Here is a 16,363-nt window from a genome sequence, read left to right on the forward strand (position 1 = left end):
TTTTGTTTAACTTTGACCTAGTGTATAGGTTTATTAATCATAGGACTGAACCTTACTCCTATGTGTAAATTTAACGGGTCTTGCTGCTTATCATAATTTATAACCTCAGCTTTGTGTGAGTAACAAAGTAAATACTCTTTCCTTTTTAAAAAAAAAAGAAAATGGAAAAGCAATGCTACTTGAGCTAAAGGCCGCCCTATCGCCCTTGTTGCCCGTCCAGTTCATATAACTGGATAAATTAACCCAGGATAAATTAACAAGAAATAAATTATCTGCATTCCCAATATCTGTAAACCTGAAATATTGCTATATATATATATATACATATCTTTAACTTACGCTAATAATTGTGTAAACTGAAAAGCCTGACAGGTCTCGTACAAGTTGGGGGAGGTAAAACTTCAAGTCCCAGGATGCTGTGCGGCGGCGTCACTCTCACTGTCCCCGCCTACAGCGCACGCTCGCAGGCGGAGAACGGGCAGAACGGGTCGGCTCCGTGTTTACGTTGAGATGCTCACAACAAAGGACAGCGCACCGCGGAGAGGCTGTCATTTAAAATAAAGAGAAAGCACCGTGGATATTTTCTCTTACGGTGAGCGTCTGCAATTCACGACTCCTGGAAGGGGAGAGCAAATACCAAAAAACCCTAATCTGCTTCCATTTTATTTATTTTTCCTACGTGATACGCTTTATTATTTTTTTTATTATTATTTTATTTTTTTAAGCAGCTAAGACGCGGAGAAATTAGGACGAAATCTTCTGCCGTTTTTTCCATGTTTTTGTTTTTTTCCTTCTGAGCCGGTGGGACGATAGCTAGCTCCTTAGCCTCTGCAAGTTGGTTGGAAGGCTAAGCAGCTGAGACCGACCGCAGGCTCGGGACAATAAGAGGACCTCATCATTTATATCGCAGTGAGTTCGCAGGCCACCTGACTTTGCTTGATAATTAAAACAGCGGGTGTAGTGCGACAATAGCCATCCTGCTGCCCGCTAATAACTGTCTTTGTTCTGCAAACGGCTCCGGGAATGAACTGCTCCTTCATTAACGCTACTTTACCTCATTTGGTAATGTCCACTCACTCACTCACTTACTCTGCGAGTAAAGTCATGACAGGGAGTGCTGCAGCTGCAGAGCGCTGATCTTTGTCTCTCAGACGCACACACATATGCACCTGTTTTGACTGTGTGTTTATCTAAGTGGAAATCAGAGGCAGCTTCGCTAAGATACAGCTCTCTGCTTGGCATTGGCTGACTGTATCTTTGTGTGCAATGCAGGCTTCAGAGATGCAGGTATTAGTTTACATCCCATCCATCCTGGGTGCTGACCTGTCACAGGGAGGGGTGAGTGAGAAAGGGTACATTGCTTAAGCAAATGCACGGACTCTTTTGCCATTCCCAGAGCTTGATTGCGAGTTAATGACTTCCCCCCTCCTCTCCTTCTCTGTCTCCCATCTCATTTCACCTCTCTGTCTCCCCCCCCTTCTCCTCATCTCTTTTTCTTTTTCCTTTCTGTCTGGTTTGGGTAGCTGGTGTAGATCTCACCACTTCCCTTCCCCTTTCTGGAAATGTCACAGAGAAGAGGGACGTGCATTAACACCATCTGCCCCTGATCTTACTTCCATTGTCTGCCTTTTATTGTGAACTCTAATGAGGAAATGTTGGCAAGTTGTAGCAGCCAGTGCATTTAATTTTGTCACTGAACCAACCCCACAGCTTTTTAAAATTTGTTTCAGAATAGGAAATTCAAATAATTATAAACTGTATAGTTCTATCACATTTTTATTTAATTTAAGCTTAAAAAGAAAGCAGGAAAGTAGGCTTTCAAAGAGTTCTAGCTACAGATGCATGGTGCGAAAAGTGTTGCGTATATAACGTGCTCTGTTGCAATCAGTTTTCTGCAAACATATAAGTTGTGCACAGTGTTATTGGGAAATATGGGTTTGTATCAGTGACCAAACACGTCTAGATCTGGTGTCTAGAATCAGACCCTGTATTATGAAGAAGATTTAAACAGTTCTCAGAATATGTCTTCATATTGTAGCAATGCTGATAACCGACCAAGCAGAGCAGCACAGGTTTTTCGACATGTTCACAATAAAGTGTGTAGAAACACTGATGAATGACAAATATTCAACAAGTATTAGGAATTTGAAAGCAAAACAGTTACTGCAGGCATTAAGCTGTTAAAGAACAGTGTCGACTGTTAGTCGTGTAAGTTTATATGCTTTCAATGTCATTGCCAAATAAAGTCTGACTACAATTAAAATTTTGTCCTCCACTGAATTTATGTTAGCGTAATGTTTGCTTTTTCAACTGTGACCTGACAGTAGGGGGACAAGACAAGAACAAACTAAAAAAAAAAAGGTTCATATTGGTGAATATCATTTGTAAATCTTTAGTAAACTTTATTATATAAATATATTATTATTACATTATATATGGAATTAAAAGAAACAAGAATTAAAGTTCTCTCAGCTGAGAATTGCTGTCATTTGTTGATGACTTATAGAACTAAAGACTTTTTAACTATCCATGCACCAAAGCCAGAGTGATCTCCAACGAATGGGGATTCTGTTTCCAAGAGCATTGATTGGTCAGTAGGTGGTGATTTTATACTTATCGATCCCCTGAACATAACAGAGGAAAAGGAGCGAACTGCTTTGCAACGCTGAAAATCCAGAGTTAAATCTGATTTCTTATCTCACTAATCCCTAATCCTGCGTCACAGTGCAGACCTGCATAAGAATCCTGCAATTCATCACTGCTATAAATTGTGGAACCTTCAGCTTCTACTGGGCCAGGATTTGTTGTGTAACAGAGGGGAGAGTGCAAGTATTGCATATACACGTTTGCACATTTACATAGGGTGTGTTGGCTACAGGCCCGAGTGTGTGTTCATGTTCTCAGCATGCTTTAGAGTCTCAATTTCAGGAAGGAAATCGGAGCTGTCGGTGTCAGACGGGAGTGCAGCTCTGATGTCTTAATGGAGGTTCAGTGCTGCCTGTATCCTTAGTTACCCAGTCTGTGGGGACACAGGGAGGCCTCACAGTCTCGCCTCGGTCTGGACTGGAAAAAAAAGGAATGAACCCTTTTCATCTAAAATGTTTACGTTTTTTAATTTCAATTAAATATTTAGCATGATTTTGTAGATGAACAGCTTCAGTAGCACCATGAAACTGTGCTAAACACCAACAGAATTACTAATGTGCTTACCCCCTATCGGCCTTTTAAAAGTGGCTTTCAATATTTGAAGAAGAAGTATGAGCAGTTGACTTTATGGCAATTTTGGTAACGCATTTTTGTTTCTGTGAGGGATTTTGGATTCCCGAAGCCTGTTTGCATGATGAAATGTTGTCATTACGAAGCAAATGTTCAGAAATAGTTTTGACAAAACGTCTTTAGTGCGAAGATCAATGATAGTCTTTCACAATTAAAAGGAAAATTCTACATATCTTCCATATTTTTTCTGGGTGTGTTTTGCACTTAATCTGAAAAATACTGCTGCAGGAGATTTGTTACAGTACATTTTTAAAACATAGCAGCACAACATAGCGCTACATTGTTGTATTACTTTGTCAAGACAGCCTGATAAGTAGACTGTCGAAGATAAGTGGACAAATTGAATGAATGCGTTTATGTGAACTGTATAGAAGCCTTTTTATTGCACATTCACTCAGACAAATTAAAGCTGCCAATCATGACAGGATCCTTGCATTGAGTGATTATATTTGAGTTTCAAACCAACCACTCAGCCACTTGCCAAACATCTGTGTGCTGGCACCCTTTTAAACCTTAATGATACAGTGTGCTCGTGCTGAGAGGAGATTTTTTGTGTTTGCAGCGTTCTTTAAGTGTGCACGTGCCTGTGGTGTGTAGTTTTATCAGAGAGGGCCGATGAGCTCAGCGGGTGTAATCGTCGGTACAGCTGAGCGGCAGCTTTCCTCCCGCTGTGTGAGGAGCTTGGCACATTCCGCCCAGTCCGGCTTACACTCCCCTGGGCTGGTAAACAGGCTGAAGTTTGTGCAGGGAGATTACGTCTGTCATGGAAAGTGGGTCAGACAGTGGGCACGATTCTATGGCCTTGTTTCTGCAAGGTAGGGAGTAAAAGAGGAAGGGGAGCGTTAAACCACCAGCCATTTTCCATAGTGTTGCTTTAAAGAGCCTGCGCTTAGGGCGCTTTCCTTTTTTGCCAGAGTCACGGTTAGGTTCTTGTGCGTTTGCTTGCAAGGCAGTCATTTGTTGGTAGGCTGATCTGTTAAGGAGCTGTGAGGATACATGCTCAGTATGTGACTCATTTTAAAAAACAAATGACATTAAACAAGTTAAACCTAAGAAACAAATGGATCATTCCTTCCACTCATTGCAAGTGGTTCATTTCAGATTCAGACAAGCATTTGTATAAATCATATTTATGTGAGCAGCTGCCATAATATGTGCTTGCTTTTTGAGTCCTCATTTTCCTGAGATAGAACCAAGGTAGAGCCACAAATGCCACATATGCAGCTAATGCACCGGGTTAAAATAACCGAGTATCCTTTGAAAAGATTTGGGAGAATGCTGCTTTTGTGGATTGCATTTTGGGCAAGTGAAACCCAACATGAAACTGATTTGCCAGAACATAAAAACCACCTGCCTACTTTGTGCACGTTCTTCTTGTACCACCAAAGCAACTTATCCATTGGGTCATGGACACAGGATCTCTGAATGTTTCCTGCTGTGTCTAACACGGGGGTGTTGGGAGTGGAGCCTTTATTCGGTAGTAGCCGTCCTATTGTTGCTTAGTCGGATTTGGAATCTGGGAATTTAAAGGCCCAGATAAGACTATATAGTCTTTATTGTCTTCCTCAAGTTGGTCCTGTCCAGTTCTTATGGTGTTGCAGGTGGTAATATCCGGATGGGGGAGTGCTTCGCTGTGGGTTAAGGCTCAAGGTTTTTCAGCACATCATTGCATTGTAAAGAGAATATGAATGTTATTCACTTCACCTGGCAGTGGTTTTAATGCTGTGCCTGATTGCTTTATGGTCTCTTGAGTCTTATTATCTTAACACAAATAAAGATTTTATAGTGAAAGACAACAATTCAAGACATATGGGTACAGCAGCTGAAGAGAGTGCCTGCTTATGTCTTTGCTGACGCCAAGGTGCATGTGATGAGTGCTGTCTGTTTGTTTGTAAGATTAGGCAAAAGCTACAGGGCTCTATTTCGTTAATCTTACTGGAGCAGTGGAAAAGAAATAAATCTTTCTTTAAAATTGCACGAGAGGTGAAGGATAAGAGAAAGAGCTTAGGTTAAGGACGAGCTCGCCCAGTTCCCTTTTAGTTCTTACTACTTTTTTCAGACAATGTTGAGGACACAGTATACTTTTTTTGTTCTATATTTTTCTTACTTTTTATCTTCTACCATTAACCAATTTGTTACTCCATTCCTTTCCCTCACAAAGACCTTTTCTCTTGCTTTAAATACCTAAGTCAGAAAACTGAGGGTAGAGTGGAAACTGAAATACACTGAAGCTTTTTTGGCAGCTTTATTACTCTAAATTCATGAATAGGATCCTTATTTGTAAATGCTGATGGGGGGAAGAAATTCTGTTAATGTTGGTTATTTGCTGATACACTTTAGTAAAAAAAAAATGCAGGTGTTGTAGATACTCGATGTGCAGTTTGTTACATAAAGACAAGGCCACTACATTTCACGTTTACCAAAGAGGCCGATTCATGGGAGAGCATGACCTTTTGACAGCTCTTATGCCCTGAATGGGCTGGGTTTCTCACCTTTGTGTTGTTGGCATGCCTTTTTGATGATAATGAGCAACACCTCTCCCCACACTCAAACCGCAGCCTGTTGCCACAAGAGCTTTAGTTTCTGTTTACATCACAATAAATTTTCACTTTTTATAGCTGAAACTGAAAGTACTGTTGAGGTTGTGTGTATATATATATATATATATTTTTTTTTTAAAGTGAAAGAGAACTTTTGTGCGATTATTAAGATAAAATCTCAGAGGTTTCCTGCTTTGCTATTAGTTCGGACAGGCGACTACAGCTGTTGCTGGTGATATCGGTTGGCACTTTATACTGCTGCACGCACATGCATGCTCATTTTCATATGCACACATGGGCTTGTAATTGTCAACCCCTCCTTTGATCGTGCTTGATCACCATTTCCTGCTTCACTTTTTAACCTTCCTGTCTCAAATGAGCTTGCGTGTGCATCGGACACGCAAACAGTTGAGTGTGTAACTTGTTGATGCTTTGGCCTGAGATTTCTGAGATATGCTATTTAAATAAATAATATATAAAAGTGTTGTACTATTTAAATTTTTGAGCAATGTAAAGTCTTTGTTTTAAATGTCTGGAAAGAGTAGCCAAACTAATACAGCTGAAGCCTGAATGGGGTATTAGGACTAAACGACAGCTCATTTAATTTGGCTGCCTTTCAACCAGGTGCAGCTCAATTAGACCTACACACGCCCTTCCCCTTTCCCTTTCTAGAGAAAACCAACCGGCACCAACACTTTAAGAAATGGATGGTGAACGGAAACATTAACCAACCAAAGGCACGCAACTGATGAGAACGTTTTCCCTGATGGTTGCTGTCTGCTTTAGCTTCTGTGGAAACGGGATGATTGATGCTATATACCTTTATAACATCTGTTTCAAACTACTAATTTACCTTTAAATACAGTAAAATTATTTAACTTAAATGTTTCCATCTTTCTAGTTGCTATAAACATTAATGTAGTCACTGTATAGTTGGTAGGCAAGCACCGTCCTCCATCCTTATTTTATTCCTGCACAGTTAGCATGAAGCACCCACAGTTTCATTGAACATGTACAATGACAATAAGGGCTATTTTTTTTTATTCTCTTCTATTCAGTATTGTTTTTCTAGATAAGAGTGACACATGCTGACCTCAATAACACTGAACTGGATGCAGATGAATCATTTTGAGCTCACAAATCACACACACACTGTTTTCTGCTGTTGTGTGCATTTAAGAAGGTCACATTGGATGCCTCATGCAATCAAAACATGACATGACTATATAAGCATTTGGTGCTGATGATGTGGAGTCTATAAACACCCTGTGAGGACTTAACTTCTTGTGGGGAGAAAAAAACAACTCAGGTCAATGAGTTTGGTTCTTTTATGTTATTTTTTTAGGCTAGTATAAAAATAAGGAAATGCATTGAAAATCTGTGTTTCCGTATATTTAGTGACTCATTTTAGCATTTTTCACCACTGTCCTTGAAAATAACGCCATATTACATTGTGGATATCACCATGGTCATAACTTGTAGGTTAAGCTAATCATTTATCCTTGTTCCTTCCTGTCTCATGCTTTCTTTCCCGCCTGGCCAGGTTTGTCCTGGATATCATTCAGCTGCTTTTCTAGTGTGTCTTTTCTCTGGCGGTCGAATGTACTCAGGCTTCACTGTGTTGAATATGGCAGTAGTAGTCCTTGTTCTGCTCTGGGATCGACTGGCTCTGGAAATGTGTAACGCTCTCCATGGCTGCTTAGGGCTGCTTTTACAACTGAAGGACAGGAAGACGGAGTTGATCAGGAAATGCGACTGAATACATGTCTCATTTATTTTTTGTCACAAAATACTTGAATGAAAAAACCGAAAAATATTTAATAATTTCTTTACAACCACGCGTACCTGTAATATCTCAGGTGTCCCTATACAGGAAGTCTGGACCAGGTATCCATTTAAAAGGCCAGAGTTTGTGTTCTGAGAGTATTACTCAAAGTGGGATCAGCTGGCTTACTGGCTTAAACAAAAGGCAAGTTTAAGTGCCAAAGAAAGAAATCACAGGCACATCATAATAAAATTTAATCAAGAGAACTGAGACTGGATATCTAATACTACATTTGGAGAGAGTGATATAAACGTTGCATGGCCAATACAGCCTCACTCCTTTAAAGTCTTTGGGCCATTTTGGCAAAATCAGCTAAAGAACTTCAATTCCAGCAATCCATTCAGAGCTGGCATTGGTCGATCCTCTGATTTTCCCAGTTCTGTACTCCAGTTTACTCACGTACTTTCTATCATATCTTTCCGCTCTTAACTGCAGACATGTCTCAGCTTGGCCTTCATGATTATTTCAAGCACATTTCCTGTTTTTTACAGCTTATCCTTATTTACTGTGAAATTGCACGTTCTTATTTTCTCAATGAATCATTACCTTCATTATAAACTGTTACTATAGATTATTGAATTTAAACAAAGTCATCATCAGTTTAATGGATTTCAGAACTCTGAGTCGTAATATTCATATTATGGCTCCATACTAAACCGCTTGTTTGTGGTTTATAAGTGGCAGGGGCTTGGGGACGTCAGCCCATTTTGACACTCCCTCTTTGCAATCACTGGTTGCACTTAGGGAGTGAAAAGGTGGATATTCTCCTCGCCTTCCACTTCCTGTGTAAGGCTGTATTCGTCTGCCAGTAACTGTTGCTGGGGTCAAGTAACTTCCTAAGATGAGCTTCCCATTGATTGATCAAGAATCATCATTTCATCCATGTAAGGAGCATTCCTTATAGCTTGCCGATACACTGGTTCAGTTTTTGAAGGGTGGACCCTGTCACCATAAACAGATGGGTGGGTATCTGGCATATTCTTAGCGTACACTTGTGTAAGTCCACACTTAATACGCCCTGCTCCATCTCTAAAGACAGCTTCCACTGTCGTGTAACTGGGCATTTTAACCCTTGTGTGGTGTTCGTATTTTTGTTACTCAGCCAGTGTTCATGGGTCTGGTGGACCCGCTAGAGTTTTGGCTTTCCAAATTAACACTATCAAACAATTTTATGTTAAATTACTCAACAGATGTTTACTTCATCCCAATTACAAGACATATGAACAGCAAACATGGTTAATTTTTTCCCTTTACCTTTGTTAGATCACATTTATGAATTAATGTGCTTCTCGTTTTTCTTTTATATAAAATGTTATAAATAAATCAGTTATAATCAAGTGGAGTGAGTGGAAAGACACAACACATTTACACGTGAAAAAATAATTAATTGTTTAATTTTTCTTTTGAAAAAAACTGAACACGGGTCTCACAGACCCGAACACCATACAAGGGTTAAAGATGTTTTCCTACTCTTCTGTGGTAGCATTCACTTTGTTTCCTCATCTTATCTGTCCCATTGATTCATGTTCTTGGGTTATTGTGCCCTGCCTTTTCAGCTTGTGACACATGTGGCTTGACTCTTATCTTTGTTTCCTCTTGCCCCTTCTGTGGGTTGTTCCTCCGTTTCACTGGCATCTTTCCTTGTTCCAGAATAGAGGGGGTAAACTGGGGTAGGTTTAGGAGCCTAGATAACTTGCTCCCAGTTCAGCCCTTGGCTTCTTGCTCAGGGGCTCCTGGGTTGTGTCCTCATTAAGCCTGCAGCCTATATCAAAGTCTCCCTCCAAAAAACTCCCTTTTGCTCCGTCGCTCATGTCTCGCTTTTTCCTAAGTGTTGCTATCGTCTTCCTTCTGAGCAGGCTTACAGGTTCTCTTCTTCTCCCCGCCTGCCTTTAGCAGTTTTTGCAGATAGGCAGGTCTGGCTTTTGTCTTTGGCGTTCAGGTAGATGTTTTTACTACCGCAAACCGTTCTACACCAGCAGCTGACTCCCTCCTGCTTTTTTGGGTTGTCGTTAAATTAGAAAACAAAACAGAACAGAAAAACACCTAGTTTTCCTCTAGTCTATTCAGACTTCTCAACTCTGCTTTAAAGATCCCTGGTTTATTACAGCAAAATGAGGAAAAGAACTTTAATTCCAGAGTGACGTTCACAGCTGTTTGCCGTTGGTTGATCCTTTGAGGATCCTATTTTTACACTATCCTTTTGAAGTCCTTCCTTTATGATGACACATTCCTTGCCATGAAACCCAGTTCCTTCTGAAACATGGCTTTTTATACTCTTTCTATCATACCCTCCCCCAATCTTTCTTAACTTCAGACCTGTCTACAAACATACCCTCTATGATTATTTTATGCAGACATACTGTTTTTCCACAACTTATCCTGATTCTTTATGAAACTGAAAATTCTCCATTTGCTCAGAGAATTTTAGTCATTCTTTATAAACTTTTACTATAAAACCCTGAATTGTATCTTTGCAGTTACATATTTTTCGGAACTGTGGACCTGGCTTTGAAGTCCTGTATTTGCTGTTTGCGTGCCAGGAGCAAGGCGATATCAGTCCTTTTTGGTAGCAAAGATGCTCAACTTCTGGCACAGTCTAATCTGTATGTGTGGGAAAACCCTGGATGTTGTACAAACATTTACATTATAGACACATGAGGTTTAAAATTTAGAAAAAGTAAACATCTGAAGGATATGAAACATGAGGACATCATGTGTCACCAAACACAAGAGATTCTGATGACCATGGAGATAATGAAGAAAAAACATACTGCACAAACACACAGGTGTCAAAATTTTAAATCCATGATTACATTTTGTAGTAAAGGTTTAAGTTTATTACCGCGATGAGTATCCAGGAAATAATGTACTTCAGTGTAATATCCTGTTCTGTAACTGTGATTATGACTGCATGCTTATGCTTGATTCCATGTTTTTATGGCCTGCTTGTATTAAGATGTGAGTACAGAACATCCTTGTTGTACACATGCGTCAGTGTCTGATTGCATGTACCGCACATGCAATCATCCTACATTATATGTCTGCCTCTGTGATCGTGTCATTTTTGCATGTCTAAGACCTTGCGTAGGTTTGTGTCTTGTTACACGTCCACCTACGAGGCTGTTTGTCGTCTGTGTGTATAGTCTGTGTTCTTCCCTCTGAATCTTTAATGAGACTGTAACTCGAACACCAGCCCTCCTATTTCTACCCCTGCCTTCTGTCATCAGTTATCCTCCTCCCGGTGCAGCTCACGGGAAAACCAGACAGTAGACCTTCCCTGAAAACTGAAAAAAGATACCTTAGTTCCACAGTGGACAAAGCAGCACAGGGGCAAACTGTGACAGTAACCATATGACGTTTTTTCTCAACATATTAACATGCAAGCCTGCCCGGCTTTTTTTATATTTTGTAGCAAAAATGAATTTGTGTTCGGCCCCATATGGAAAAGATATATATAAATCTAATAAAGTTTGTATCTGTCTTGTGTGAAACTTGTATGAAAAGCATAAAAGAGTTAAAACAGATATAAGATCCCTTGAAAAATTATATAAATGAAACTTGTATGTTTTGGATACTTCCTAAAACAATATATGAAAGTAATGAGAAAGTGGCCACTTTCATGAGTAAATTATATAAGCCTTATATGATTCACTATATGAAGTAGGCCACATCTTATGCAAGTCTTTTTAGGTTTTTTCTATTTCTTTTCCATATGGGGTGTTTCAAGGTGTGAATATTTGCTAGATGATTGTAACATGAAGATCTAAAGGTTTCTAGGTATTTGCTAGTGGAAAACCCAGTGCCCTCATAAACTGATGAATTGATAGCACCACAGGAAAACCTGAATAGTAGCTTGTGATGTCAAACATAGCCACATTATGTAGTATGAGACCATACTAGATTTCTACAAATGTCTGGCATTTGCTTGTCTGAAGCTTGTCTTGTATTAGAGGCCTTGAGGTAAAATTCATTTCTTCCATTTGCCAGACAAAATAGGGTTTACTGCTATAGTTTTTGGGAGAATCAAGGCTTATTTTAATTATTCTTAATTTAACACAGCTCAAGGTAGATTTTGGGAAGTCTGATTCACATGGATGTTATTCAGAAAAAAAAACAGGAAAACATGGGAACCACCTCTATTCTTTATTACTCATCCTGAGCTGCTTTTATTTGAGAGTAAAGATGCGGAAAGAAGGAAACACTGGGATGAGCCATGACACATTAGCCATGAGTCAGATTCACCTCTGTTCACAGTGGACTTAGTCTTCTAATATACCTAGCCTCCAGACAGTCCAACGCTGGTGTCCCACATTATAAGACCTTGAGCGGATCTTGTTTCCGTGGGGGCGCTCTTGGATTTTGTGGAGCTGCAGTCCATTGGGGCTTCTGGAGCAACCAATGGTTTGTTTTAATTATTTAATTAAGTTCTCAGCAGGAATTTGATGCCAGAGGGGTTTGACTCCAGTCTCCCATTAGGAATGGTGGGTGTGTGTTGCCATTTTATACTAGGCAGCATTTTTACTTTTGAAGTGAAATATGAGATGCTTTGTAAATGGATGTGCCATGTTCATGGTTAAAATTGGCCAGAGAGGTGTGAGATGTGTTGAGCTTGCAGCAGCATTTATGGGATGCTCCTGCATGTTTCCTTGTAGCTTTGCTTTATACACAGAGCCCCTTGACCTTTGATGCCATCTTCACCATGTTCACATATGCTTTCAGCAACACAGCTCAGGTTTACATTCCTCACCTTGTCCCTAACGTTCAAGTCCCCTTCCTGACCTGCTCCACATATTTCATGCCTGGCTGTTTGTAGCTGATGAGTGCGAGCATTGTTGTGGCAACACTTCCTCGGGTCAAGTGCTTGGCATCCGGCCCAAAGTGGATTATTGTAATCGGCCTTGTTAGCAACTACTCATTTTTTCCGCCATCGTCACAGCTATGGAAGATCCTCTTAAAAGTAGCTCGACGTGGCTTAATATTAGCCACTACAGTGTCTATGTAGACTCACTGTTTGAGTAACACCACATGGGAAATTGGTCTGCTTTGTGTAGAAGTTTATAAGGTCTCTGGTATAAGCTAATGGTTACTCCAGAAAGCCCAAACACCACAGAAAATGGATGTCTTCTAATATGTTTCCATAAAAAGGGAGGAAATTTAACTCTACCTCACATACAAAATGACAGATGGGCTGAAGCTAATTATTTTTTTATTTGCCATACTAGAGAGCATATGTGCACCATCCTGAGCTAGTCGTGTATGTCTGCTGCTTATTCACATTTACTTTAATGGTCTTTGGCTGAGTCTCCCTTCTTGTGTAAATCACAATTCTGCTCATCTTTCATGATTAAGACAAACAAAACCAAATGAGATCCAGTGAAGTCATATATTTTGCAGCAGTCAGTTACAATAAACTGATATATGAATATGAATATTCAGTTTTTGGTACCGGGAGCTTTTTTGGTTTTTGTTCGTCTTCCAATTGGTATTTATGGATGACACCTGGGTGGGCTTTTGTTGCATGCATGTAAACAGTGCATATGTAAATTAAAAGAGGGATACAGTGGCCAAAATACAGTCTCAAACCCATCTGCTGTCAGTAGATGATAAATGGCCTTTTTACAAAATTAATGAGCATTTGTATTTGGGCTATAAAGAACAGGAAGTCGTGGCCTACTTATTAATTATCCAGATATACACTGGCAATATTGAAAAGCAGGAAACACTGGTCTGATACATTAGGTGATAGCTGATGGGATTCTATTGATTGGGTAGTGATTAAATTATCCTCATGATGAGATGACGAGTAGACTTGCAAGCTTGAGGAGGAATTCACAATGACCCTGCAGTAAAACCTAGATCCTGGATTTTTTTTCTCTTTTGTTTTGAATTTCTTTAAATTTGTCTCTCTTTCAACGTTGGACTGCAAAGTCGAGGTTCACTGATAAATTTCCCAACCAGGCAGGATCAATTCAACATTTCAGTTTAAACCAGATGAACTAAAATGAGTCAAAAGACTTAAAATAATTTAGCTTGTGGGAATAACATCATATTATTTGATCTGGGCACACAACCACATGCAAACTTTTTGGTCTAGGTGTAAAATATGAGCTTTTAGACACCAGTTGACTGGACCACAACAAAAGACGATCATTTTTGGGTAACTGCCCTGTCTTTTGAGAAGCAGAACTAATATACAGAAAGAACATGTATAATTTGGACAAATTACAACTTATTGAGTTAAATTCATAGGAAAGAGACCACCAAAACTAAAATGAAACAGAGGAGCTGTCCATGGATTTGCCCAATATATCTGTACAAAGAGTTTTGTAGTGTGTGCAGTATAAAGTTATAGTGTGTTGAGTTTCTGTTAAAGTGTGTTTTAGCTTCATTATTAGAAGTTAAACCTGGAGGTTAACTGAACTTGCCACCCTTTGTCTCCAGTTTCCTCTGAGCTGGACAGACTCGCTGTCTGCCTTACTGTGCCCACTGTTTTTTATCTTCTCCCTGTCGAGCAGCGTCATGGGGCTCATGTGATCCTAGCCTGACACTATGTGTTCATCCATCATGGTGTAAATACTGGACCACACACAGACGCACACTGGAGAGCACCTCCAGGGACCCCTGAACACGATAAGTGTGTGCCTGTCTGTGAGAGAGCAGGGAATTGGGACTTCCTGTGTGCATCGACACACTGGCTCGGTGTAAATCACTTTCAAGCAGGCCGAGCTGCAGGCATGTCTAATCCCAACAGAAATGATCCTATGGTCCTGTGAGGTCCTGTATTTCTTTAGCCTCAGAATAACATTGAAATTAAAATACATTTAAACCACTCCCAGCCATACAAACAGTAATTTTATTTCAGTTTTATTGCTGAAACTACCACTCAGCAGCACGTGTTAGGAATTCCCACTTTGACTGCTATTGATAATGCCGTCTTATCTCTGTGTGTACACCCAGCTGAGCTGTAGGTGATGTAATTCACACTACACTAATTTTCTGTAGCATTGCATCAGCCGTGAATTTCCCAGACACAAGGTCGTCTTGGATTATAGTTTCTCTGGATGGAAATAACTCTCATGTACTCTTTGGGGGTTTATTTTATGACCAGAAAAAATCTGTTTGATTAGAAATAAGTTTAATAGATAGAGAAATGGACTGATGATGAGCTAATTGTGAACATAAAAAATCTTTACATTAACTGTAAGAATTTAAATTTTACATTGTAGGAGGTGTTGTAGCCCTATTTCTTAAATCCAAGTCACACCACTGAAGGAGAGTGTGAGCAGCACGGAAAATTAACGCTTGGCAAATGCCAAGCGCAGGCAGATTTTGAGATTTTGTCTCGAAGCATCATCCAGTCAGTTTGGACAATAACCAGCGGTCCTCTGGAACATCTCTCCACTCTGTAAAAAATTTACTACTTTTGAGCAAGACTCTTCGTTACTCATAACATTTCAAAGCCTTCAATGTTCTGTTTTACATGTGGTCAGTCGTGCATGTTCTGAGAAAGCAGCGAGTAGAGATGTGCCAGTTAATGTACATGTTTGTATTGAACCATTAAGCTTATCTCACCTTTAGATAACAGTTAATAAGATAAAGTATTCAGAATGCATCTACAATTTGACTTGTGGGGGTTTTTTTGTTTATTTTTAATAACACTCACCAGACAGGTTATTAGGTCCACCTGTCTAGTAGCAGGTTGGACTCTTTTGTCTTCACAGCTGCCTTAATTCTTCATGGAATTGATTTAGTAAGGTGCCAGAAAGGTGGACCATTTTGAATTTGATTTTGGCTTCGTGAAATGGTGAGGCATCCTGCTGGAAGCAGCCATGAGAAGATGGGTTTGGCATTTAAATGATGGTTAGTTGGTATTAAGGAGCCCAAAGTGTACTACGCCACCACCTGCAGCCTGAATTGTTGATGTTGGGTGGCTGTAGGTCATGAGGTAGAGCAAGTCTACTGATTGGAAGGTTAGAGGTTCAATCCCTGGTTCCTCCAGTCTGCATGCCAAGTATTTTTGGGCAAGATACTAACCCCAAGTTGCTCTCCAATACATACATCGGAGTATTAATGTCTATGAATGTTAGTTAGGAAGCAGTAAAAAGCTTAGAAGAAAGTGCTTGTGTGAATGGGTGTGATTGGGTGAATGTGGCATGTTGTATAGAGTGCTTTGAGTACTCCGAGAGAGTAGAAAAGCGCTATCATGTTGTTTGTGCCAAATTCTGACCCAACCATAGAAACTGAAATGTGTGAACTGTAGCCTCAGTTTCCTGTTCTTAGCTGACCGGAGTGGTTTTGCTTCAACATTTAATGTGTGTTTTGTGTTCAGAGATGCTCTTCTTCATGCCCTGGTTGTAACAAGTGGTTATTTGAGTTTCTGCCAGCTTGAAGCAGTTTGGGCATTCTCCTCTGGCCTCTGGCATCAGCGAGGCATTTTCACCCAGAGAACTGCTGCTCACTGGATATTTTCTCTTTTTTTGGACATTTTCTATAAATGTCCAAAAACCCTAGAGATGGTTGTGTGGGAAAATCCCAGTAGATCAGCAGCTTCTAAAATACTCGGATGCCATCTGGCATTAACGACCAATCATCTTTCCTCATTATTGTGATGCCCGGTTTGAACTCCAACGGGACAATGACTTTTGAAAATGACTATGTGTCTAAATGAACTGAATTGCTGCCATGTGATTGGCTGAATAGAATTTTTTTTTTATCAGCAGGT

At 39.9% G+C, this 16,363-nt stretch overlaps 1 protein-coding gene across 1 annotated transcript in view; it reads left to right on the plus strand.

Moving 5' to 3' along the window:
* Positions 1–474: 474 nt before the first annotated feature.
* Positions 475–16,363, plus strand: part of peli1b (pellino E3 ubiquitin protein ligase 1b) — a 50,909-nt gene continuing 35,020 nt past the window's right edge. The window contains exon 1 of the mRNA XM_026191019.1: positions 475–909. The gene's annotated coding sequence lies outside the window, so the exon portion shown is untranslated. The remainder of the gene's footprint in view (positions 910–16,363) is intronic.

This window comes from Astatotilapia calliptera, chromosome 13 (genome assembly GCF_900246225.1).
Source record: "Astatotilapia calliptera chromosome 13, fAstCal1.2, whole genome shotgun sequence".
In the NCBI taxonomy this organism is placed as follows: Eukaryota; Metazoa; Chordata; class Actinopteri; order Cichliformes; family Cichlidae; genus Astatotilapia; species Astatotilapia calliptera.